This window comes from Lissotriton helveticus, chromosome 3_1, assembly GCF_964261635.1.
Source record: "Lissotriton helveticus chromosome 3_1, aLisHel1.1, whole genome shotgun sequence".
Lineage (NCBI taxonomy): Eukaryota > Metazoa > Chordata > Amphibia > Caudata > Salamandridae > Lissotriton > Lissotriton helveticus.
The window spans coordinates 447,181,590-447,209,313 of NC_136061.1; the positions used below are offsets into that span (position 1 = coordinate 447,181,590).

Below are 27,724 nucleotides of genomic sequence, written 5' to 3' on the forward strand. Positions count from 1 at the left end.
TACCCCAGTGTACCTAACCTACGTCTAGTACGAGTGAAGAAGTAGATGCTGTCTTTAGCATGGGTTTAGTTTTGCCAAGAATTGCCAAATGTTTCTCTAGGTTCTTATCAGCTCTATACCTTAGAATAAGAGAGGTTGCTATCTCTTTCCCGGGACTCGATTTCCCAACACCCCGCAAGGGGAGTCAGAAACACAGGAGCTATATTCTTCACAGGAGGATGACAGATTCTGGTCAGTGCATCACCTGGAGAGTTGGCTTCCTTCGGGACTTGTTGTAGCGAGCTGCGTTGTGCAAGTAGGTAGTCGAACTGCACTGAACACCACCGTGCTTTGCCATAGCAAGTGAAGGTATATTTATACTTTGGAGGTGTTTAGGAATGGCAGCTTTGACGTAAACTCGGGCATATGAACGTCCTGAATGAACCCCCAAGGAATAGATGTTCATGCATAATAAATTAGTTCTTGGAGAAATCAATATGCAAGCAAGGGGAAGTCCCTAACGGCTTAAAAGTCTGGTTTTCCAAGAAAAGTTGTGACGTAGATGAACGGATGGAAGTAGCCATGCCTGTATTTGGGTAACATGGCATTTGCCTAAATGAGGACTGGATTTCTATGCCTATATAAGGGCAACACAAATTGTACCTATATAAGGGCATGAATTGGGAAATTCATTCGGAATCTAAAATCGAACTCAACAGCATCATGACTATTCTCACACCCCTTTTAGGCTGTGACCAAGTTAGGGCTAGACCCAAAGACCTTTTAGCCTTCACTAGAGCTGTGTACACTATCATAGCAGACACACCGGAATTGACATGGAAATTAGTTGAATTACCTAACAACGTTCTCTTCTGATGACAGGGCCCCTATTCTGAAGCATTAGACAAAGACTTTATTCTGTAAATAGAGGCTCTGGAAGGGTCTCCCACATATGGGTCAACAATGGAAAGTGACCGCACCTGTGTGACGTGGGCATGTGTCATCTTTCATGATCCCAACATGCAGGTGGGAGACATTTCAAATGACCAGTTGTTCGCTAATGACACAAGAAGGGCAGAGATTTTTTCCAAGACTGGATACACCTACACACCACACTGGAGACAAGTCCTGTGGTACCAAGAAATTTCTCCAGCCCTATCAAAGACAATGACCTTGCACAGTTACCCTCTAATTTGTGGACAAATAGCCTCATCCGCATACCAGTACCATTTATAATAACCCTGAAGGAAGGAGCAATACTGCTAAGAGTGAGGCTCTATCTAAAGAATCTGAGTAGGGCATTGCCCCCGTTATACAAGTACTGGTGGAGCAGGAAGTCAAATGCCCAGGTGTATCACAGTGCAACACCCCAATTTACCCCATCAAGAAGGCCAAGGGCAACTCGTAGCATTTGATTTAAGACCTGCGCCCTCTTAATCACATAGTGATACCAGAATTCTCTGTAGTGCTCGACCCTTCTGTCATCCTCACCAATGTACCCCAAGATGATAAATAGTTTTCAGTCATAGACCTAAAGAATGCAATCTTTAGAATTCCCCTGCACCCAGACAGTCTCTATTTGACCACGTTTTCCTATCATGGTTCTCAGTACCTCCATTCTCAATTACCTCAAGGGTACTGCGAGTCCCCTAGTGTCTTTAATAGGTCTGTCAAGAATGACCTCACAAATTTTCAATGGGACAGCACAGTGTTGCAGTATGTCAATGACCTACTGATCTGTAGTGTGACAGAACAACAGTGTAGAAAAGACACTGTGCCCCTGTTGTACACCCTTGCTCAATGAGGATAAAAGGTGTATAGGGACAAATTGCTGTACTGTCAGTAAGAAGTCCAATACTTGGGACAACTGCTGTCAGCCTCTGGCTGCCAAGTTACGCCTGAAGGAGTGGCATCCATCGGAGAGATGACAGAGAAAGGAGCGCAGACATTCCTGGGCTTGTGTAGTTATGTCAGACAATGGATTTTTGATTACAGTACTTTAATATCCCCACTACTTGCATCTATCAAACAGGCTAAAAAACAAAAAGACAGGATAACATGGACTAAAAGATGAAACAAACATTTAGCAAGTTAAAAACAGAGCTACCAAATGCACCAGTGTTAAGAACACCAGACTACAATTGCCACTGTATTGGCCAGATAATTATGGCTGTCCTCACCCGCAAATATCCTTTAGGCCACAAGCCAATTGCATACTTTAGTGACCTACTTGAATATGTCATGAAAGCTCATTACTCTTGTGAACAAGCATTAGCTACAGCAGCCTTTGCAGTCGAGAAAAGGGCCCCTATTGCTGTGGGTGCACCTCTGACTCTGTACACTGAACATGCAGCGTTTGCAATAATTCAGAAAGGTAAAACGACACTGACAACACAGAGAGTATCAGGCTATGAAATATTATCATTGCCATTTCTGATGACAGTTAAATGTCACAGGCTACACTGCTACTTTCGTTGCACACTCCACTTCAGACCCAGAAGATGAGGACTGTGCACATATACGCCAGATGAGAGTTGCGAAGCAACAGAAGACCCCAATCTAGGTAGCATTGTATATTTTGTGGATGGGTATTCCACAATAGACCAGGATACAGGAGTAGGACACACACCTGCTGCAGCGGTCACAGCGATGCAGCATGACTCTTCAGACACACTACAGATAACAGAGCAGATAACTTTGCCACCCCAGTATTCATCCCAGGCTGCTGAATTAGTAACTTTAGTGGTGGCCCTCAAACAAGTGGAAGGAGAAACAATAACAGTATACTCTGATTCGGTCTATGTTACCACAACAGTGCAGTATAGCATCATATGGTGGAGCTGACGTGGATTCCCTAAGTCTGATTTAAGTCCCGTCATGTACCGTCCCCTCTTGAAAGACTTGATACAAGCCTTAACACTGCCACAAGCAGTCGCAGTGGTGAAGTGCGCAGCACACACTAGTGCTCAGGATTTTGTATTCTGCAGAAACGCCCTGGCTAATTGGGCAGCGAATGGTGCAGCAAACCGCTTCCTTAGTGACACGCATACCACAGTTTTGTTAGTTAATGAAACATCGACATCGACTCTATCCAACTCTTGGGCTGCATTAAGACATTACATGTAGACAGCTTACCTCTTCCTTCGAGAGATGCAAGAAAGTGCCCCAGAACATGAGAAACAATTGTGGGCAGCTAGAGGATGCACACAAAAGGAGCATATTTCATATAAGACAGATATCGACAGGAAAGCCTGTCATGCTCCAAGCATTGTTACTGATAGTTCTAAACTGGTTACACTTTCCTTCACATACTGCCAGAGACAACATGCTGCTCCAAATATGCCAGGATTGGTTTCTCCCTAACCTACATAAGATGATTTCAAAGTACATACAAACCTATAGGGTGAGCCAGCAGTATTCCCCAAGTCCCTCTGTCAGGGTAATAGCTTCCACAATACCCTGACCACAGAAACATTTAAGGAACTGCATACTGACTACATTGAAATGATTGGAAACAAATGTGGGATTACACTGCTTCACCTCCCAGCAGGTTCGCCCCTAGGCATCATGGTAAATGCAGTTCACCAAGTGTGTGTACTTGCAAAGTCTCTCTAGTGTTTCACCAGGTAGGTGCAGATTTAGTGCTGGCCATCTCTAGACACATGTTTCTGGATTGTTATCCGTCATCAGTAGAGATTAGGCAATTCGAATGTATGGGGTTGCTAAGCAGGCTGCCAAAGTATTCTCGGGTCACAGTACCTCTTCAGGCGCGCAGGACCCTCTCCACGAGCTCAGATGGCTCGATGGAGTCTTTTAAACAGGAAACAAATTGAGTCAATAATCATTTCGCGATACATCTCTCTTTGAGGTTAAAAAAGCACTCTCTGCCGTTTTAGACAAAGGTCCGTTTGTTACATTCATATCACATACACTCTAGATTTGAAACGTCACACACATCTCACTAACTGTGATTTTTTAGAGAGGAACTCATTTCTTGATAAAAGTCTTTTTAAATTACCTCTGTGGTAGACTGGCTTTTATCCAACAGCCTTGTCGTTGTGGGCTTTTCAATCGCTTATATGGTGAACTGGCTTTTGTGAAATTGCTTAGTCCTTATGGGCCAACAATTTCTGGAAATTTGAAGAAAAACGGGGGGATTTTTAGTTATTAATCTCTTCTCCTATTGTTCTACTAAATCTAGTTCCACCTTTCAATTGGGCGGCGAGACCTTACCTTATTGGCAACGAGAAATTGTGTCTCTGTGGGCTTTTCGATTGCCTCTGTGTTGACCTGGCCATAATGAATTTGCCTTGTCCAAATGTACCCAAGAGTTTCTGAAAGTTCAAGAAAAAAGAAGTTCCGGTTATTAATCTCCTATCCTATTACTATACTTTATTTGTCCTTCCCTTACGATTGGGCACGAGACCGTACCTTATTAAGAGAGACTATCTCTTAATGTAGGTTCTGACTGACACATGTTTAGGCAGGTTCATAGCTGACGTACTCCTCTTAGGGAGTCAGGTGTCGATTTGTTCCCCTTTTCTGGGTGAATGAGTATATATATATATATATATATATATATATATATGTTGTTTTCTTTTACACGCCGGTGTCCAATCAAATGTCTTAAAACTTCAGCACTTGCACTTTAAATTTTGCCCACGCCCTCCATGGCGTCATGTGACCAAGGCCTCTGTGCAGGCCGAAACGTTATGCTGGCGAAGGTGCTATTAAACTAACAAACTCACCTGAACTCTGGGTCTTCGTGTTCTTTGCTGTGTTGGTGTTCCGGTGATTGCGGACCTGGCCGATAGTTTGGAACTCTGAACATTTGTTAGCCGGTTGAGTGCTTCTCCGGCGTTACAAGACCCCTCCTCCGCAAGCGGCTGAACGGCAGGAAGCTGTGACCCCTGGTGACCCGGAGGTCGTTTACTGCTCCCGTTGGGGAGAGACCGCTCAAGCCCCTGGACGCCTTGCAACACTCCGGCATCTGAAATCGGGCTAGGTGCGGTGGGACGGCTGTCTCAGACTGTGCCCGAGGCCCGTTGCAGCTCTGCGTGGGAAGGAAAGTCTGGTGGAGGAATTTTTTCGTGTTCGGCGGTTCTTTACATTTGGTGCCGGATTCCGTCAGACAGTGAGTACGCAAGATTGTGTTAGTAAATATCATTGAAGCACGATGTCAGCAGGCGCTCGGAGAGGGAGGGAGGTGGCAGCCCTCGATGTGTTTGACGACTCCCCGGCTGGGGGGTCAGGTGTGACAGCTACCATGGAACCGGACTTAAATGCAGGCTCCTGTGCCCGTGACAAATTTAAACAGTTGGAAAAACTCACGAAACGTGAGCAGTCTAAGTGGTGGGAGCATCGCTCCCTGAGCCGATACCTAGAAGTTAATCGCATTCCTCGGGGGCTGAGGGTCATGCTGGCCCCCAGCTATGAACAACCTGACCCCGAGATGCTCAGAGAATGGGCTGAATGTAATTTGGATTCCTCTCGGAGGTTGGTGGAGATCCTAATTCGATATGCTGAATCTGACCGCAGAAAAATTCAAGTTCAAATTGAAGAGCTGAACAATGAAATAGATAAATTGGGTGCAGATGTGGCTACAGAATGCACAAAACTCAGAGAAGAGATGCTGGTGCGGGTACAAAAGGAGGAAGATACCATCATTAAGAGAAAACAATACAAGTTCCAAAGGGATAAGAATGACTATCTGGAGGGGCGCATATTTACCTTTGCGCGCAAGTATGACGCCATTAAAGCAGCAAAACCCAGAATATCCCAAATGGTCCCCAATGTACAAAACGCACCACTGACACGATCACCAGAAAGTTCCTCTAATGCGGAGCTGAGCTCTAACATGGATAGTGGCTCAGACTCAGATGTAGGCAGAAGCGGAGCACGATTGCGGTTTACCCGGCTTACCCTGGCACAGGAACTGGACTGTGTACGGCAGGACAGGCGAGACACTCTACGTCCCGGGGTTCAGCCGCAGCCAAAGTCAAAAGCCAAAACACCAGGCGGAGAGAGCGGAGGCAAGCCAATGCAAGGCGCGACACAAAAGAGGAGAAATCAAAACAGGCAGTGGAACAAAAAGTAACTGGTTTGCCAACGGCTTATAATTTTGGTCTCTCAGTAATAAATCTTACCCCGACGAAGCTATCGGATTCAGAATTGCACATTTTGTCAATGGGCTTGTCTTTTTGCCCACCGGGTGACTTCAATTACGCTGGAACGCGAACAGATTTATTTTAATTTATGCGCAAATTGAAGTTAAGAAAACATTTTATCAATAGCAAGTCACGTAGGGGGTCTGAGAGAATTGAGAACACAACAACAAGGTTGGGATTGGCAGCAAACGATGTGCCACTAATGCAGGACATGGATGCATTGAGATTAGAACAATCAGTCTCACAGAGTGTGCAGGATATACCAATCACTCATCTAAGCAGCCAAACAAATTTCAAACCACGTTCCACCTTTACGCCACTTATGTTATATGATAACATCGACATTTTTCATGAGGCAGCTACTAAGAAGATAAAGGGCCTGTATGAAAAGACGCTTAAAATCAAAAAACACAAATACAGGCAAAACCAGAAATATACTGATCTCATCAACAAAATCCAAAAAGATGGCAACATGATTGTACGTCAATCGGACAAAGGCGGCAACGTCGTATTGTGGCCAAGAAGCCTGTATATGGAGGAAGCACTCCATTAGCTAAATGATACTAACTGCTACAAACATTGTGACGTAGGGGTGGTCAGAAAAGCTCAATTTGACTTTTATTCCTTGCTGATGGGATGGCGTTCATCAGGTCTTATCAGCATAGACGAACTAAAGTTTTTGAAGAATGATCACCCCATTACCCCAGTCCTATACCTCATTCCCAAAGTCCACAAGGACGCCACAAAGCCTCCAGGGAGACCTATTATTTCAGCATGTGGGGGGCTTCTAGAGAAGACTACAATCTATGTGGACTCTTTTTTTACAAGAGTACGTCTGTGGACTCCCATCATATATCCAGGATTCCAGCGACTTTCTAAGAAAGATCAAGGAAATTGAGTGGAATCCGGAATACTGATTGATAACTTTAGACGTTACATCATTGTACACCAGTATAGTACATGCGGATGGGGTACGTGCGATCCAGTTTTATCTGGGACAGAGACCGATTGAACTGCTAGAACATAACAGAATGTTGATTGCCATGATTAGTTTCTGCCTACATAACAACTACTTTATGTTCCATAATCAATACTACCAGCAGATTAGAGGTGTCGCCATGGGGGCCTGTTTCTCTCCCAGTTATGCCTGTATTCATATGGGCTACTGGGAGAGACAGGTCCTCTTCGGTGAACACTAGGACATCTGCAAGAAGCACATCATACGGTGGTACAGATACATCGATGATGTGTTTTTAATTTGGCAGGGGACACAGGCAGAAGCTATCTAGTTCATTGAGAGGTTGAATTGCAACACTTATAACCTGGCTTTTACCTCAGACATCAGTCAGAGCCAGGCTCATTTTCTGGATGTTACCATCGAGATCAGTGAGGGTCACCTAGAAACAACTCTGTATAGGAAGCCTACGGCTGGTAATACGGTGCTTCATGCTATGAGCCACCACCCGCCACACCTGATCAGGAGTATCCCCTATGGGGAGATGCTTAGGATCAGGCGAGTGTGCAGCACAGAAGTCCAGTGCAAACTAGCTCAGGAAGCCAGTAAACAAAGGTTCCTAGCTAGAGGGTATAGGGAGAGCATATTAGATGTGGCAATGGCCAAAGCAAATGCCCTGTCCTGAGAGGCCGCCCTGGTACACAAGAAGAAGCTGAAACTCACTGTAAATGAGAACAGGCAACCAACCAGATTAATCTGGCCCTTTAATAGGCAGCATGGGGCATTGAGAAAAATTGTGAACAAACACTGGGACCTAGTCAGATTTGATCCAGTTATTGGCGAGCATATGCCAAAGAAACCTGCGATCACATTCAGAAAAGCATACTCTATGCAGGATGCATTCGTAAAATCAAGTCCTGAAGTGATTGCGCCAAAGAACTGGCTAGCAGGGAGCAAAGGTTTCAGGAAGTGCTCTAGCTGTAAGGCCTGTTCACATGGAGTTAGCAAGACCGAATATATCACTCCATTCTCTCCTATACCCCGTAAAATGACCAAACAGCTGACCTGCAAGAGTGAGTACGTGGTGTATGTGCTGGAGTGCCCGTGTGGCCTGCGATATGTTGGGAGTACCAAATTGCAGGTCCACAAGAGGGTGCTCCAGCAGCACATAAGAGCCATCAACACAAGTGACGCCACGTACCCAGTTGCTAGGCATTTCAGAGAGTTTCATGGCAACAACAGTGCACTTCTCAGATATTATGCCATTTTTACAGTGGGTCCCTTGAGGAGAGGCGGCGACAGGGAGGGTATCCTTAGAGCTCTAGAGACAAAGTATATATTAGAGCTGAATAGCAAGACCCCTTGGGGTCTGAACTCCACAGAAGATCTCCATACTTGTCTATGAGAATCCCCCTACGTAGTCTACCAGGTGCATGACACATAGCGCACCGTTACTTTACCATACCATTCCATCAATTTATGTAAGGGCTCCTAAGATAGTTTTTGACCGCACGTACCAACCAAATAAGTATCATCAGCAGGTTGGGTCGTAGCTTGTCCTTTTCAGTCCGGTTCCAGGTACTATAGTATGTCACTAACATCATGTGTATAGGTTGGGAGCAGTCTACAATAAGATCATAAACCATTTGAATGTTTTTAAAAATTTTGAATTTTCATCTATTCACTGATCACACATGAAATTGGACACAGTAAGCGTGTATATCAGATTATTTAGAAAACATAGGCACATTAGGAAAAAGGTGAATATAGTGTTTGTATTTATACAGTCATTGGGGGGAAAAAATATTATATTTTTTCCCCCCTCCTTTCCCCCCCTTTTTTTACACATCTGTTTCTAGCATGCCATACATATGCCAGAAGGAGTGAATTAATTGGCGGCAGCTGATTGTTCATCTGTGGTAGATTGTTTTATCCGCCGACTTTTATTTGCATTTATCTTGTAAATATTATGAAATGACTTTTTAAATTGCTATTTTTATATATTTAAATTGTCGATTATGAAAGTCAATTCGGATACATTTCAAAAGGCATGTTATTTATTGGAATGATGTGTTCGTTTATTGGGATTATCCCAAAATGTGCCATGACAAGTATGTCTTTTATGTTGTTTTCTTTTACACGCCGGTGTCCAATCAAATGTCTTAAAACTTCAGCACTTGCACTTTAAATTTTGCCCACGCCCTCCATGACGTCATGTGACCAAGGCCTCTGTGCAGGCCGAAACGTTATGCTGGCGAAGGTGCTATTAAACTAACAAACTCAGCTGAACTCTGGGTCTTCGTTTTCTTTGCTGTGTTGGTGTTCCGGTGATTGCAGACCTGGCCGATAGTTTGGAACTCTGAACATACATATATATATATATATTCACTGAAAAAACCATAGGTTATAGACCATATATAGTTAGGAATTAGCATTTACAAAACCTTGAAAATTCACTGAAAAAACCATAGGTTATAGACCATATATAGTTAGGAATTAGCATTTACAAAACCTTATTTTACTCACACAAAACCATTGAAATTCCATATATAGTTAGTTGCACTAACTATATATCGCGCACCCGCAATCCACTGCTGATGATGTCACATATTACATCATTCATGACATGGTCAGTGACATCACTGATGACATCACTGATGACATCTCAAATGACATCTCAAATGACATCATCTAGTGTCTGTGTGTTTTTGTAAAGTTTAAATACGTTTTACATATTGAAGAATGAGTGGATGTATGGAAGACTGAGTGTGTGTGTGGCTGGCTGGGAGGTGTGTGACTGTGCATATCAATGTGTACTTGTATCAGTGATTGTATAAGAGAGTAAGTATGTGTTAGTATATGTGTGAAAAGTATGGTGTTCTGTGTTTAACTATAGATGAGGACATCGAAGTGTGATTGATTCTTCACAGGACTGACTAGGTGTATGAGTGCATATGATAGTGTTCTAATAATAAGTGACTGTATGTATGAGTAATTGTATGGGTGAATGAGTGAATGTGTGTGTAGACGTACGAATCAGTGAGTGCGTATGTAGTAACTGGTATTGGTGTGTCATGATGTCATCAGTGATGTCATTTGAGATGTCATCAGTATTGTCATTTCAGATGTCATTAGTGATGTCATCAGTGATGTCACTGAAGTATGGTGTTCTGTGTTTAACTGTATAGATGAAGAAATGGAAGTGTGATTGATTCTTTACAGGACTGACTTGGTGTGTGAGTAACTCCATGGATGAGTGGCAGTGTGTGACTGTCTGCATAGGTGTATGAGTGCATATGATAGTGTTGTAATAATGAGTGACTATGTATGAGTGATTGTATGGGTGAATGAGTAAATGTGTGTGTAGACGTAGGAATCAGTGAGTGCGTATGTAGTAACTGGTATTGGTGTGTCATGATGTCATCAGTGATGTCATTTGAGATGTCATCAGTAATGTCATCAGTGATGTCATTTGAGATGTCATCAGTGATGTCATCAGTGATGTCACTGACCATGTCATGAATGATGTAATATGTGACATCATCAGCAGTGGATTGCGGGTGCGCGATATATAGTTAGTGCAACTAACTATATATGGAATTTCAATGGTTTTGTGTGAGTAAAATAAGGTTTTGTAAATGCTAATTCCTAACTATATATGGTCTATAACCTATGGTTTTTTCAGTGAATTTTCAAGGTTTTGTAAATGCTAATTCCTAACTATATATGGTCTATAACCTATGGTTTTTTCAGTGAATTTCATTGGTTTTTTAACAGCTAATATCTGTAGCTGTAAAATGTATTCTTCTTTAAATCCAAAAATATATTTTATATGTTTATTAATAACTTTTTTTTAAAATATTTTTTTTTCTTCGTTCCTGCTTCGCGAATCGGGAAGCTTCCCGTTAGCTGACCTTGATGCCGCGAAATAGACCGCGAGCCGGTAAACGTTTCTTTACCGCAACTGCCGCGTTAGAAAACAACATCGTGACGCCTCCCGTCCGCATGACGTTTCGCGTTGTCGCGTGATACGTCATATGACGTGCTACGTTAGCGAACTGGTACGCTTACCGAGTCGCAAAGCAAAGGTTTCTGGAAGCAAACCGGGAGGCCCTGCAAAGCGCGTAACATAAACACAGCAGGTCATGTGACTTGGTAATAACACTTTTCATTGGTTCATTTCACTTTTGGTTTCCTAATGATGTAAGACTAGGTCATATAATCTAAAATGAACACTTTTCATTGGTTGAGAACTATTGTTTTTCCCAAATGATGAAAATCCCTCCTTCTTTCCTCACTCTGACTTTCATCATTGTGAGAGAAAGACCCTTTGTTACCAGTGAGCAATGGCTTCTTTAGTAGCTTCAGCTGGTGCTTCCCCACCACCTCCACCACATCCAAGGAAGAGTGGACCACCTGCTGAAGTTATAATTCAGCAAGAAGAGGAAGAAGAGGAACAGGACGACGAGCACGAAGAGAGGCACTTTTTGCCTGAGGAGCCCAGGACGTCTCACCGGAAAGAAAACTTCATTTGGCAATTTTTTAAAATTCCCAAAGGTCAGAAAAAAGTAAATGCAAGATACGTAACTTGCCTTATATGTCAAGATAGACTGTCCAGAGGGACCGACAAAAAATACAGTTTCGGAAACTACACAATGCATCGCCATATGACTAGGTGGCATCCTAACAACTACAGTGCTGCACAGTTTCGTAACGACCTAGATAATCTCCCTATTATGGCCAGAAGATCTGTTGTACCGGAAGTAACGGGACCAGAGGGCAGGGAGATGGTGCCAAATATACAAACGAGATTTCGTGAAGTAAAACAAGTCTGCGTACATTGCAGTGGATTCATTTGCTACGGAGAAAGTAGCATCACTCTGATCAACAGAGCTATTGACTATCATATGCAAGTTTGTACGAAACGCCCCAAATAATAAATTCTTTTTTTTTGTTTTGTTGCTCCTGTTGAGCCCTTTACAATGAATCGTTTTCGTTGCCCCCTCCGAAAAAAAACCCAAAAAAATATAAAACTGTTCAGAAAAATTCAAAAAAAGTAAAAAAAGGTTCAGAAAAATAATAAAAAAAATATAAAACAACAAAAACAATAAAAAAAAAAAGTTCTTTTCAGAACTACCTCCCCGTTATTAAAAAATTGGTACAATATTTGGAACTGTGCCAACCTCTATTTCTCTTAGTTCGCTTCCCAGTTCGCTCCCCGGTACGCGAACCGGAAGCGAACCAAAATTATTTTTTTTTTTTAAAAAAGAACAATAAGTATAAGGGAAGGAAACATACAGTTATGTTAAAAGAAAGACAGCTATAGGGGAGTAAACTAGAGATACTATTACCCGTAATCCACTGCTGATGATGTCACATATTACATCATTCATGACATGCTCAGTGACATCATCAGCAGAGGATTGCGGGTAACAGTATCCCTAGTTTATTCCCTATAGCTGTGTTTCTTTTAACATAACTGTCTGTTTCCTTCCCTTATACTTATTGTTCTTTTAAAAAATTTTTTTTTAGATCAGTCAGAAACAGTGAAAGTAATGAAATATAAAAGACTACGTAGAATATGAGCACTGTATGCAACAACTTTGACACTTACAGAAGCCTCACCTTCTCCATGCCTCCTACACAGTTCTACATGTACATCATAAATGCAAACAGAACAGAATTAATTATACATGTTAAATGGTTTATTTTTGCTGTTCTCAGAATGTATCAAATTTCACTAAAACAGTGACTTGAAGGTATTCATCATATAACAGCGGGGAAAAAAAAACACAATCAAAATGATTGTGTTTAAAAAACCCATACAACATAACAAATCAGAATTCAGAACTCCTTAAAGTTAACTTACTTTCCATGACGGCCAAGGATGTCCTATGAACAGCTTACTCTGTTGTGCTGTTATTACTTTCAACCCGCCACTTTCTGAAAGAAAACCTCCATCATTTTCAAAAACATGTTACATACAATAAATGACTTCTCGCTCTCTACCACACGTTTCCACAAGGCCAAATCGTGTCTGAGCCATTTATAACTCTTAGAATTCTTTTAAGCCAATCCCGTCATGTTGTATTTCCGCAACTTTCACAATTAAAATGTTGAAGATCATTTTCACAATCCTGGACTAGTAATATCTTCCCCTTCTTGCTCAATCATGTTCTACATTTCCTATCACACTGATACTGCTTACTATGAAGCAGACTTACACTACCTTTATGACTAGTACAATTATTTAATTCTCTACATCACTTTTAATGACAAAGCAATGTAAAACAGTAGACAGCATTGCAGACTTACATTCCCTCTACTCCATGTTTTGATTGGCTGCTTCAATTAGCTTATAAAAAGAAACAGTTTTTCTGAACTCATTCAAAGTGCACGTATTTCTCCATGACGTCCAGTGTTATGGTAAGAAGTTATGTCTCTGTACTACACTTATCCTCAAGGCCAAATCGTGTAGGAGCCATTAGAACTTCTTGAAATTCCTCAGAGCACATCCCGAGATTCTTTCCCTAAAATTTTGGTTTTAAAAACACCAGGTAAGAGTTTTTAAGGTCATACGGCAATTTTTTTTTTTAAATTAAAACAGAATCATTGCAGAATGACCAGCCATTTCTACACTTTAAATAAGCTGTATAATGTCCTGATGTTATTGAAGGACCATCATGATATATAATTGCTACAGTTACAAAAGTCCTTCCTGATATTGACAACTGTGAAGCCACAAAATGTTTAATTAAAGTTGTCAATTTTGTTCCATCAGGCCTACATCGTTGGAACATTAAAATGACATACTGGCCATATGTTCGTATAAATAATGTGGACATCATTTCAGATTTACATTGGCTACACTCCATGTTGTGATCAGCTGCTTTTACTAGCTTATTAAAAGAGACTGATTTACTGTCTGGCAAAGTTAAACATATAAATCTTTATGAGTCTACACTAGTAGTACTTGATACCCTACAGTTCTCGCAGTCATGCTGCCATTGATAAGAAAGCCCAAACAGGTGATCTACATCTACACCTTCATCATGCAATACATCAAGCATATACATTAAAAACTCCTGACAATCTTGCTGACTATTTTGAGAGAATTGTGTTTGGCCTGAACATCTGTCTAACAGATTTCGAATTTCCGACACACTTTCTATGTTTGTTCTATGAGTGCTACATTTCTCTAACACAGAATTTAACAAACTGCAAAATCTTTGATCAGAATTGACCACAATCTCTTCTTTTACATTTTCTAGAGAAAACAAAACATTAACCACTACATTAGCATAGCAGTTGACACCAGAACTGTTTTCAAATTGAAAACCAACAACATCTTCAACAGAATCCTTTTTGTTTCTGCTTATAATTTCAGGTTCATCGACTTTTCGTCTTTTTGCTACAACCTCCCCAGTATTGGTCACATTTCTTCGTTTCCGGCCTACCACACGTTTCTCAAACAAAGGATACTGAGGCAAATGTGGCGCATACTCTCTTCTTAACCTATTGTATTCCTTAACACAATCTAGATCCGCACAAATGTTTGTGACATCACACTCAATCAAGTACAATCCCGATAAAGTTCTAACTCGTGACAATGCCACATATGCCATACCCTCCTTGAACACAGAACTGCCAATATTCACCAATGCACAGTCTACACTTAAACCTTGCGATTTATGGATTGTCACCGCATATGCCAAGCAAACAGGAAACTGCTTACGACGAACATATAAGTCTTTTACAAGCAAAAATCTAGCAGAACAACGAGCAATTAGCTGTACTTCCTCAATGCCATCAAATTTAATTTTTAAAAATTCAATTCCATCTCTATTTCTGTATTTCACAAAATCAACAACATTACCCATTGATCCATTTACCAGACCTCTTTCAACATGTAAATTCCTTCTTAAAATTATACGGCAGTTCAAGCACACATTCAGAGTCTTTTCAAAACCCGCAGTTTTAGATATAGTCTTCTCTAATGAATCCAATTTTGTTTGCAGATTCTCAGACAAAATAATTGTTGATCCCATATGCTCTACTCTGTCAATAGCTTCCAGTTTCACAATCTCTTGCTTTTCTAAATGCAACATTTTGTTGTTGAATTTGGCACATTCTGCAAGAGTTGGCATCAAACATATTCCAGATTTTTTCTCAGTAACTTTCTGAAAAATATTCTCAGGCACAACATCTTCGTCTGGATATAAATTTGTCAGTAATCGTGCATGTAAAGCTTCTTTCCCATGCTCGGTCACTTTTCCAATTCTAACATCTTGCAGAATAGTCTTGTAAACTTCATCCTTTGCCTGACGCATATTTTCATGCAGTTCAGCATAATTGAAGTTTAACCATATATTGACGTTGCCAATGCTCCCTAAGCACTTCCTGGTATCTTCATGCGTGAGCATTTTGAACAAAGGTTGCCCTTTCACTGGTGTCAGCTGCAGAAGATCTCCGAAAACAATGATGTGTTTGCCACCAAATAACACATCATACTCTGTTTTGAGAACTTCTTGCATTCTCAAATGCACAAAGGCAAGCATGACATTGGAAACCATGCTTACTTCGTCAATGATAAGAAGTTTCATTTTCCTCAAGACTCTTGAAACTTCAAAACAAGCATCTCCAGATAGCTTGTGATATTCTAATTTGTTGTCATGCTCCACTGGCAGCATCAGTAAACGATGTAAAGTAATCCCTTTAATGTTATGTGCTGCCAGTCCAGTTGGAGCGGTGACAACACAAGACAGCGATGACTCTGTCCTTTCCTGCAAATAACATGAAATTGCTTTAATAAGGAAACTTTTTCCAGTTCCCGCTTCTCCACTCACGTACAGTCGGACAGGCTTCAACGACGTACATGAGCACTCTTTCTTGTCATGACTTAATCCATGATCAATTTGCATGGTAAGTTCGTCATATATTTTCCTCTGCTCAACGTTGAGTTGTCTTTCCAACTCTTCTAAGTTAACCGCATCCTCCTGAGCATGTGCCATGGCTCTTTCCACTTCATTCATAGCAGTGGCAGCTTCATTTTCGATAAGAGGTCCTCCTAGTGGATCCTGACTCAATGAAGCAGAACTCTGACTGTCCTGAGAACTGTCTCTGGCAATCTCGGCTGCAATCGTTGCTTCCTGCTCAATTTCCACATTCAACATTTCTACATATTTGGGAAAAGCAGGACATTCTATGGTCTCCTTGGCAGCATTGAATGAGTCTTCGTAACAAAGGAAATCTCCAAGCAGTTCCTCTTCTGCACGCCAAGGCTTAAAAAGTTGCAAAAGTGCTAAATAGAAAAACTCCTTTTTTCCAGGAGATTCGCCACTCAATTTTCGATGGTTTATCAAGTGGCATTTTCTTTGCTTGACCAGACATCCCTCACTTCCTATTACAGCATACACTCCTTTCTCAGTATCTTCTTTGATGTTCCTCTTGAATATGTAATTTTGCAGAACCTCATACAGACAAACATTCTCGAGGTGACTGCTTCGATTTGGATAATATGTATCCAACATGTTGCTCTTCAAAATGTCGGTACTGTTTGGCTCCTTTTCCGCCAAATACTCAATTTCCCGCACAGGTTTCAGAACTCGATTACGCGTTGCAGCAAGACCAACACTCGCCCAAACGATACTCCTGGACTTGGCATAGAGACTTGCTAAAGACACAGGTCAGAACATTCGTAAGCTCCGATTTCTCGATGCGACAACATCTTCAGACTGAAACTGTACAACTTCTTGCTGAGGCTCTTTTCATGGGAAATGTCCTCCCACATATCCTTCAATTCTGTCTTCTCTTTTTTGGTGATGTAAGATGTCACATACCGAGCCACAGCCATACAGTTATCAGCCACAAACTGTATATCCATGTTAGCATTCCACATGGACAAAATCACCGGGTTGTAGTCGTTGATGTACTTAGACTCTTCGTTCCTCTTCAAATTGTATGTGTTTTTAGGTGATTTCTTCATCACATTATGTCGCAGCGAAGACATCAAACTGTTCACTCTTCCTTTAGAAATCACCGGTCGTGGAAAGCCGAAACGACATTTGGTGCAGAACTTGTCTTTGTTCCGGAATTTACGACGACAGTACTTTCCACATCGATGGCTTTGGAAACGTAGAACTTTTTCTCTTAGGCTTTTTTTCTCCTTTGCATTTGGAACAGCACACGTAGAATACTGTTCTATGAAACTCATCACTGAGTCTTCTGCATCCGTTCCAAATTTAGGTGCATCCTTGATCCACAGCAACATATGTATATGAGGAGCACCTCTTGCTTGGTACTCCTTCCTCCAGAAGAAATCCAACACCTCTCCAAGAGGTGGATTCTTCTTATTCATGATGAAAGACATCATACCTTCAAATCTATGATTGAAGTACCTACATACATTGACTGGATCCAAAGAGCACAGTTCTCCGGGTGTCTTGAATTCGATGTTTTCTACGTTAGCATTTGCCTCTCGTAGAAATTCAAGTAAGTCTTCAAGTCAAGTCATAACATAACATTTATATAGCGCACTACATACCCAGAGGGTTTCAAGGCGCTTAGGAAGGGGAGGAGTATTATTTGTCAAATATCCACGTTTTAAGCTGCTTTCTGAACGCTAGGTGATTCTGGGTGAGGCGGAGGTAAGCGGGGAGTGAGTTCCATGTTTTGGCAGCCAGGTATGAGAAGGATCTGCCTCCCATGGTGGTCTTGTTGATGCGAGGTACAGTGGCGAAGGCTTGGCTGGAAGAGTGAAGTTGTCGGGAGGGGGTCTAAAAGGACAGTCGAGAGTTGAGGCAATCTGGTCCGATGTCGTAGAGTGATTTGTGTGCGTGGGTAAGCAGTCGGAAAGTAATCCTCTTATTGACGGGTAGCCAGTGGAGGTCTTTAAGGTGACCAGAAATGTGTTCGTTGCGTGGGATGTCTAATATGAGCCTGGCTGAGGCGTTTTGGATTCGTTGTAGTTTCTTCTGGAGTTTAGCGGTGGTACCTGCGTAGAGGGTGTTTCCGTAGTCCAGTCGGCTCGTGACTAGAGCGTGGGTGACTGTTTTCCTTGTTTCGGAGGGGATCCAGCGAAATGTTTTTCTGAGCATGCGAAGAATGTTAAAGCAGGAAGAGGATACGGCGCTGACTTGTTTGTTCATTGAGAGTGAAGAATCCAGGATGACGCCAAGGTTCCGTGCGTGGTCTGTCGGGATGGGTGCATTTCCGAGGGCTTCCGGCCACCAGGAGTCGTCCCATGCAGAGGGGGATTTACCTAAGATGAGGACTTCTGTTTTGTCTGAGTTCAGTTTCAGTCGGCTTTGTTTCATCCATTCGGCGACTTCTTTCATTCCTTCGTGTAGGTTAGTTTTGGCGGTGCTGGGGTCCTTGGTGAGAGATAGGATCAGTTGAGTGTCATCCGCGTAAGAGATGATGTTGAGGTTGTGTTGGCGGGCGATGGCCGCGAGGGGGCTCATGTATACGTTGAAGAGGGTGGGACTGAGTGAGGATCCTTGTGGTACGCCGCAGATGACTTCGGTGGCCTCGGACTTGAAAGGTGGGAGGCGGACTCTCTGGGTTCTTCCGGTGAGGAACGAAGTGATCCATTCCAGTGCCTTTCCTTGGATTCCGATGTTTCTGAGGCGTTGTAAAAGGGTGCTGTGGCAGACTGTGTCGAAGGCTGCAGAGAGGTCGAGGAGGATGAGGGCGACTGTCTCCATTGTCCAGCAGAGTTCGAATGTCGTCTGTTGCTGCGATGAGGGCGGTCTCAGTGCTGTGTTTGGCTCGGAAGCCAGATTGTGAGGGGTCGAGGGATTTGTTGGCTTCGAGGAAGGCGGCGAGTTGGTTGTTGACGGCTTTCTCGATGACTTTGGCCGGGAATGGAAGAAGCGAGATGGGGCGGTAGTTTTTGAGTTCGGTGGGGTCTGCTGTTGGTTTTTTCAGAAGGGCGGTGAGTTCAGCGTGTTTCCAGTCTTCTGGGAAGGTAGCGGAGTTGAAGGAGCAGTTGATGACGTCTCGGAGGTGCGGAGCTATGACGGAGTCTGCTTTGTTGAAGATGTGGTGAGGGCATGGGTCTGTGGGGGATCCAGAGTGGATGGAGTTCATCAGGCGGATGGTGTCCTCAGTGGAGATTGGCTTCCAGGCGTTAAGGGTGTTAACGGGGGGAAGATGGTCAGCTGATGGTAGGGTGGGTTGGCTTCCGGGTTGGTTGTCAAAGCTGTTGTGGATGTCAGCAATCTTGTTGTGGAAAAAAGAGGCTAGGGAATCGCAGAGGGTTTGAGAGGGGGTGATGTCGTTGGAGTTGGCCGAGGGGTTGGAAAATTCCTTGACGATGTTGAAAAGTTCCTTGCTGTTGTGGGCGTTGTTGTCAAGTCGATCTTTGAATGCTGTTTTCTTGGCTTTTCGGATCAGTTGGTGGTGAGTACGGATGGCGCTTTTGAAGGCGTCCTTGTTGCTGGTGGATGGGTCTTTTTTCCAGGCCTTTTCAAGGGAGCGGCATAGTTTCTTGGACTTCTTGAGGTCGTCGTTGAACCATGCGGCCTTCTTGATGCCAAGTTTGTGTTGACGTTTTTTCAGTGGTGCTAAGGTGTCGGCGGTGTTGGATAACCAAAGGGTGAGGTTGGAGGCGGCTTCGTTGGCGTTAGAAGAGAGGGCTGGGGAGGTTTGAAGGAGCGATGTGGAGATCTGTTCTGTGGTGATTTTGTTCCAGTTTCTTTGTAGAGTTGGTTGGAGGTGGATGATGGGTTTCGGCTTGTTGTAGGTGAAGTGAACGCAGCTGTGGTCAGTCCAGAGGAGATCCGTAGTGTGGCTGAAGGAGACATGGTTGCTGGAGGTGAAGATGGGGTCGAGAGTGTGACCTGCGATGTGGGTGGGGGAAGTGACCAGTTGTTTAAGTCCGAGGTTGTCGAGGTTGTATAAGAGGGTGGCGGTGTTGCGGTCGTTGATCTTTTCAAGGTGAAAGTTGAGGTCTCCCAGAAGGATGTAGTCTTTGGAGGGGAGCGCGTGTGGAGTGATGAAGTCCGTGATGTCTTCACTGAATTTTGCGCGTGGTCCTGGTGGTCTGTAGAGGAGGGTGCCTCTGAGTGTGGTCTTGGGGTCGATGTGGATCTGGAAGTGAAGGTGTTCGGAGTTGGCGAGGTTGGCATCAGAGCTGGTTGAGATGCGGATTGTTTTCTTATGGACGATAGCGATTCCACCTCCTGTATGGTCGGTGCGGTCCTTGCGTGTGATCTTATAGTCATCAGGGATGGCGATGGCGATGTCAGGGGCGGAGGAAGCGTTCATCCATGTTTCCGTTAGGAAGGCGACGTCAGGAGAGATGGTGTCTAGTAGGTTCCAAAGGTCAATGGCGTGCCTGTGGACCGAGCGGGTGTTGAGAAGGATGCATTCTAGGTGGTTGGGGTCGGGAATCTGTTGTGGTCGTAGCGGTGTTGGTGACGGTGCTGCTGAATTTGCAGGAGTAGCAGGAGAAAGGTCCATGGGTGCGTCCAGGAGCGGCTTGGACGCAGGTGGGGGCGCGGCCGGGGTTAAGGGCTAGGAGGGTGGCGGCATCGTAGGTAATGCGGGGGGGGTGGGCGGCGAGAGGGGCAGGGGGTCTGGCGCTGGGCGCGGTCCAGGCGCGGACGGGCGTAGACGGGCTTACCTTTGGCGCACCTTCGGCGCGGGTTGGGCGCGGTCGCTGCGCGTGAACGCTGCGCGCAAGAATACCTGTCATATATGGATGGAGGGAGGGGAGGGGCGAGGGCGTGTCAGCTGGGAGGCGGGTCGGGCACACGAGGAGGACAACAGATCAACAAAATGGAGGCGGGGGGAGGAGCGGAGCGTAGCGCTATTGGCAGGCGCGCAGACAGAGTAAATACACAGCTAAGAATCAGTATAGCGCTGATAATGCAGAGCGCTAGTACACAGCAGGCAAATACAGTTACAGTTATGGCAGAGATCTCTTCAGCAAAGCGGCGCTACGATGCCCAGCCAATGACAGTATAAGCACACAACCAGAATCAATATTAATATCTATAGCGCTGATAATGCAAAGCGCTAGCACACAGCAGGCAAAGACAAATTCAGTTAAGGCAGAGATCTTTTCAGCGAAGCGGCGCTACGATACCAAGTTGTAGCTAGGAGCACAGGGAGCGACCACTCTGTCCGTGAGGAGGAGTGAGTCACAGCGTTTGCAGCCGAGCAGCGCTGTATTAAGCTTAGTGGGAGGGCGTGTCAGCTGGGAGGCGGGTCGGGCACACGAGGAGGACAACAGATCAACAAAATGGAGGCGGGGGGAGGAGCGGAGCGTAGCGCTATTGGCAGGCGCGCAGACAGAGTAAATACACAGCTAAGAATCAGTATAGCGCTGATAATGCAGAGCGCTAGTACACAGCAGGCAAATACAGTTACAGTTATGGCAGAGATCTCTTCAGCAAAGCGGCGCTACGATGCCCAGCCAATGACAGTATAAGCACACAACCAGAATCAATATTAATGTCTATAGCGCTGATAATGCAAAGCGCTAGCACACAGCAGGCAAAGACAAATTCAGTTAAGGCAGAGATCTTTTCAGCGAAGCGGCGCTACGATACCAAGTTGTAGCTAGGAGCACAGGGAGCGACCACTCTGTCCGTGAGGAGGAGTGAGTCACAGCGTTTGCAGCCGAGCAGCGCTGTATTAAGCTTAGTGGGAGGGCGTGTCAGCTGGGAGGCGGGTCGGGCACACGAGGAGGACAACAGATCAACAAAATGGAGGCGGGGGGAGGAGCGGAGCGTAGCGCTATTGGCAGGCGCGCAGACAGAGTAAATACACAGCTAAGAATCAGTATAGCGCTGATAATGCAGAACGCTAGTACACAGCAGGCAAATACAGTTACAGTTATGGCAGAGATCTCTTCAGCAAAGCGGCGCTACGATGCCCAGCCAATGACAATATAAGCACACAACCAGAATCAATATTAATATCTATAGCGCTGATAATGCAAAGCGCTAGCACACAGCAGGCAAAGACAAATTCAGTTAAGGCAGAGATCTTTTCAGCGAAGCGGCGCTACGATACCAAGTTGTAGCTAGGAGCACAGGGAGCGACCACTCTGTCCGTGAGGAGGAGTGAGTCACCACTCTTCCCAGTCACCACTCTTCCCAGCCATACTCAGCACAGCTCAAAGTGAGGAACCATGTGGGAGTTCCTAAGTTCCTCAGCATACATTTTAAATCACCATGACGACGGTACCAGTACTCATTAGTACCACGCTGACACGCCATGAGATTAATCAGGTGAGAATCCAAGATACTGTCTTGGACATTGACTTTATCCATAAAGTCACTTGCCGAGATGTTTTGCATGTGTATACCACTTTTCAAGATGTGGTTCACTGCATATGACAGTCCAGACAGATCGCTTTCAAACAGGAGATGAAACAAATAAGGAATGCATTGTCGAAACCTAGGATCTCCTGCATACAATCGCAAAGTCCGGTATTCAGAAGCAGGAATTTGATGAGGTCGCTCATCATATCTTCCTCCCTGACCTGTTGGAAAAAGCTGTGGGAAACACCGAGCTTCCAAACTTTCCTCCCAAACACTAATGGGACTCCCTTTCGCTTGTTTCATTTGAAACAACTCAATAGCATTCCCCATGACTTCCTTGGAATGCAAAGGATGAACACTATAATGTTCATATATTTCTTCACTAGTACAGGGTTCTACTTTCTCAATTTGACCAGCACACAAATCGCTATCCTCTTCCTCACTTACTTCCTCTTCTGCAACATATACATTTTTATAGTATTTATTATATTTTTTCAAATACAATGTTGCCCTTTTGACTTTCCTAACATCTACTAAATCTTGCCATATTTTCTTATTCTTTGTCGGAACCCTATTAACTAAGATAACAAGAGGTTCCTCTTCCACTTTTTCTACTCCAATTGTGTTAATGTTTTTCTTCAAATCTAGAGGCAAATAAACAACTCTTCCCTTTAATCCTCTCTGTAAATCTGATGGAGGCAATTTCCCTGTCTTTGGCTCCATTCTTACAATAGCCTGAAAGGGATGGATACTTTGAATCAAAATAGATTCATAAGTATTTAAATCCTTCAATTCAGAAGGAATCTCAACCAATTCCAGATTATTATGAACTGCTCTAGCAGGCATCTGGTTTTGATTTAATTTGTTACAACAATAAGTACACACACGTTGATCCAATCGGAAATCAAAACAATTTTCTACCATCAAGTATGTTGTAAAATCCTTCCATTCACTATTATTTTCCCTTTCACTTTTTCCATATAAATCCACTAACTTAGTCTGATTCTTATAATAAGTGCGTCGACAACACACACAAGTGAAATTTGGCCTCTCACTTGATTTCACCTCAAACGTCGCAATTTCCCTCTGGAAATTATCTGTATTGGAAACCTGTACACTATCTTCCACATTACTCTCTTCTTCTTGGTCAATTTCAACATTCTCCTCTTTACTTCCAAAGTAACAAAACTCAATTTCTTCACATATATTCTTCACATCTATTTCAGAACCATGCAAAAGAGCAGCGCATAATTGTTTAAGCATAATTGCTGGACTCTTAGCATAATACAACATTCTAACTAATTTCCTCACTTTATTATGATGCACTGCTAGCATCCTGAAATGATGAAAAACACTCTGGCATACTCTCCTGGAAAGACAAGCCAGTGAATGACCATGCAAACCTATCACTTCTCTCACTCTGCAAGGATCTAATTCTTGCAATAACTTCATTTTCTGCTTCAAACTTTTCTTATTAAATGACCGTATAAAATCACAAAGCAAATTGATGGAATCCTGTCGTACACTGCAAATACTACTACACTTCTAGGTGTACACAGTACCCTTAGGACGTCTCCCTAAAACCTCATTACCTAACACCTCTTCTATCTCTGTTGTCACAAGTTTTTCTTTTTCAACTGGACAACCATCTTTCACTTCATAAGCTCGACCACTGGTGTCAACTGTATGCACCAAATCATTATCCTGGAAATAACTCTCCTCATTAAAAAATGCCTCAGAGCTTGAACTATGCATCCATTCTCCAGAAAAAACTTCACAAAAATTACTACGATTAACTATTCTCTTCCATCTACTATTTCTTTTGAAATCATAAATTGCCTTGTTTAGCTTCCTAATTCTATTGATTGTCAAAATAAATAACTTACGTTTAATTTCAAATGCCTGATCAATAACTTTCTCAACTATTTTTTTTCTCTTATAAAAAACCACTTTCTGTTGACCTTTCTTAATATTTTTTAACAAATTGCCAATTATCCTGTTGCGGAACATTCTTTTACGAATGTCCCTAAACTGTTGTTTCCTTCTACTTTCATGCATAGAGTTATCTCTTACTCTAGCAGTAACATTTCTCATTGGCCTTTCCTTACCGTTTGAATTGCTTCTCCTTTTCTGGACTGAAACATTTTCTGTAGTAATATTTTTTTTACTAGAGATATTTCTTATGAATGTTTTTGTACTCTTACCCGGTGCTTTCTTGGTGACTTGACAAATCTTTTTGTTAGAGGACTGCTGCTTTTTTTCATTCACCTGCTGTCTTTGACGTTTTGCTGCCTTTCTCACTCTCTTTGCTTGGCATCCTAAAATCTTGAAATAATCTGCAGTTGAATCTGTGGTAAAATATAATAAAAAATGTTATTAACCACTATTACCCAACAGTAAATTAATAACAGTCATCAAAAACTTAACACACTACTTAACATTTTTACATAGAAGAATTTTTTGTACATGGCAAATTTAGAATACAGAAATAGCAGAAAAGAAATGGAATTTATATTCATTTTACCTGTGCTGTTTTATATATGAATCTGATCTAATTTTATGACCATATTTTAATATTTTATTGAAGACACTACACAACCTGTTTTTGAAGGTGTCTTTATTTTTAAATTAAACGGTTTACATATTTACTTTTTATTTATTATAAATTTATAAAATAAATGTTTATAGTTCCATAGGCTCAAGCACGTCAGCTTCCCATCCTATGTCATACAATTCTGACAAATCTGCATCCTCATCACGTTCTTCTTCATCCTCAGGATTGAAATCATCCAAGGGATCAACATCCACTGATGTTTCAATTACGAGTTCAATGATGAGGTCGAAATCAACTGATTGCTGATTGTCGCTCATGTTGATGTTGTCTTTATCTTTAAAGAAAGATAACAACAATGAGATGTTGCACAGTAAGAGACAAATCTCAGAGATTATAATAGTAAAATTGTTTAACAAGAGTAACATTTTGCAGCTATTATTTAACCATGTCCAACGATGCTGAGGAGCAGAGGAGGTGAAGCCTATCTCCAATTTTTCACTGAACAGGACTCATCTCTTCTTAACCTTGGATAAACCTCACCGACTCTGTGTCCCCTGCACATAATTAAATGTAAAGGGGCAGATTTATATTAACTAGCACATCCCCAGGGATGCACCAGTTAACGTGCACCGCTGCTCTGCCACCCACGGTGTGCCGCATTTACAATCAGATAGGACAAAGCTGCATCAAAACCCTGCGCCTGCTTGAAGCAGGCATAGATCTTGACGCAGGTAGGCTGAAAGCTAAAGCAACAACTAAGTGTCGTGTGCAGAAGTTGCAAAAAAGGAAAAATGGCGTTTAAACCAGTAATGAGCCCATGCTAACTTAAAAGTGTAAAGATATCCAGGATCTACATCAGTTTGGGGTTCACGAACCTGGCAGGTACAAGGCACTGAGGCTTTGCACCGTGCATGTCTCATCCCAAATCATATGTTGTTTGTGAATGAAACAATTTCCCAGACCAAATGCTTTGGATTGGCTACTTCTAAAAAATTAAACACCCCTACTATCCCGGAGTTAGAGGAATATGATGGTTGGAGTAATTTTACTCGGTTGTCCATTAAAGATTTACAGGCCCTACTCCGTAATTCTTCCTTTAACATTTCCAGTATAAATCCAAAAGGTTGGCTGCTTTGGCAACGTGCCTTATCCACGGTTTAATAACGCTGCCTTTTGCTTTATATAAGTTTTCAAATTGTATGAAATATATTCCAATAGGTCGTTATGAACCTTTAGGTAGTGGTTTTCTTCATGAGGTCTGGTCGCTTCCATACACATACAGATTTTCAAAGATGATCAAGAAGTTTATCTGAATGGAGAAGAATGCACTGAGACGCCAGATCATTCACTAATGTGTAGGCGCATACAGTTACACGGTTCATGCAACAAACACCGACCAAATATGGCTTGCGTGTTGCAAGGCACGCCAGTTCCTGCTATCATACCCACGTTCAAGTTGTTGGAAAATGGTAGTTATTTGATGCTCAATAATGAAGATTGTTCTGGGTTAATTAAAAGTATTCCTTTTATCGTAACAGTAAGTGAACGGGTTATTTGCTGCAGAAATGTTCTATTTCCTCCCACACATGAACATAGGGAGTTTTCAATCTGGCCACAAATACCAACCTTGGGAGCACATTTCAACGGCATGGCAAGAATAAGAGCTCTTTTGTCTCAGAGAGAGGTGGCCTTGAGTTCGGCCCGTGAAACTTTCGTGCTTCACATAGCGAACACCCGTACAGAGGTGCAGACCCTTTTAAATACTGATTCGCCTTTGCATTTCAGCGACATGGTTCGGACTATCTTTAACGCGTCCTCCACAAAGGGCCTGGTGCACTTTTTTAAAGTGGTTACCAGTGGTCTCGTGACTTCATTTGAGAAAATCTTTGGAGTCATCCCTGCTTTCTTTCATTCTATTTTTTCCACTGTGCTTGGTGGATTCCCATTTTTACTTGCATTACCAACGGACGCTCTTGTGCTTTTTTACATTTTTAAATATGGATGTCCCTCCTGTGCAAGCTCCCGCCCTGCAGCTGCTGACGCTGTTCCGCAATCGCATGCTTGAATATTATGGCACAATGCCGTTGGCGATATTAAGCACGGCATATGGATTATCTTTTCGATTCTCCTACTTCACCTGTGTCCAGCCTGTATTTCACTGCCTGACCTGTGATTTCGATTGGGCCATTGATTTGTGTCTCTGCGGACCGGTTTCTCCTGACGTCGACTTTAATCAGCTGATGACTCCTATCATTACTCACGAGTTGGTTTGTCCTGGCGAAAGGATTATGGCTGTGGCATTGATGCATGGACTAATTGGTCCCTGGAATTTACTGGCGGCAACACAGTCTTTCTTGGAACAGAGCTTTCTTGAAAACCCACCGAGCTGTCCTCTGATGGTGATAGAGGATCCGGTGCTGGGAGAGCACGTATGTTCGTTTCCGCTTTTAAATTGGATGGCTGAACTCTTTTCGGATGAAGACGGTGACTTCCTATTAGAGGCTGTTGCAGCTTATTTTGCATACACAGTTATGTCATGGACCTTTTTCATGTTTGATATGCTGAGTACTAGCATTTCATTGACAATTCATTGACTTATTTGTCAAGTTTTTATTATTTAGCTTGCCAATTGGCTTAAGCCTCGATAAAGTAGTTGGCTGTTTTATTTTTCTTTAGCATTAAATTTTGCTAGTTTTTAATGTTTTACCTTGCGGACCGTGCACATATAAAGTTGCAATCTGCTCTCATGAGATGGTACTTCTATTATCTTATTCAGTTCGTTTCCGGATCATGG

The 27,724-nt window shown here is 42.8% G+C and overlaps 1 protein-coding gene across 5 annotated transcripts in view; it reads right to left on the reverse strand.

Moving 5' to 3' along the window:
* METTL21A (methyltransferase 21A, HSPA lysine) overlaps positions 1-27,724 on the reverse strand; it is a 177,403-nt gene that overhangs the window by 100,491 nt on the left and 49,188 nt on the right. The window contains exons 3-4 of one of the 5 annotated variants that reach the window (XM_078680319.1): positions 4,213-4,313; positions 3,998-4,109 (exon numbers count right to left, since the gene is read on the reverse strand). The exons of the other annotated variants lie outside the window; for them this stretch is intronic. The gene's annotated coding sequence lies outside the window, so the exon portion shown is untranslated. The remainder of the gene's footprint in view (positions 1-3,997; positions 4,110-4,212; positions 4,314-27,724) is intronic. 5 annotated transcript variants of the gene reach the window in all.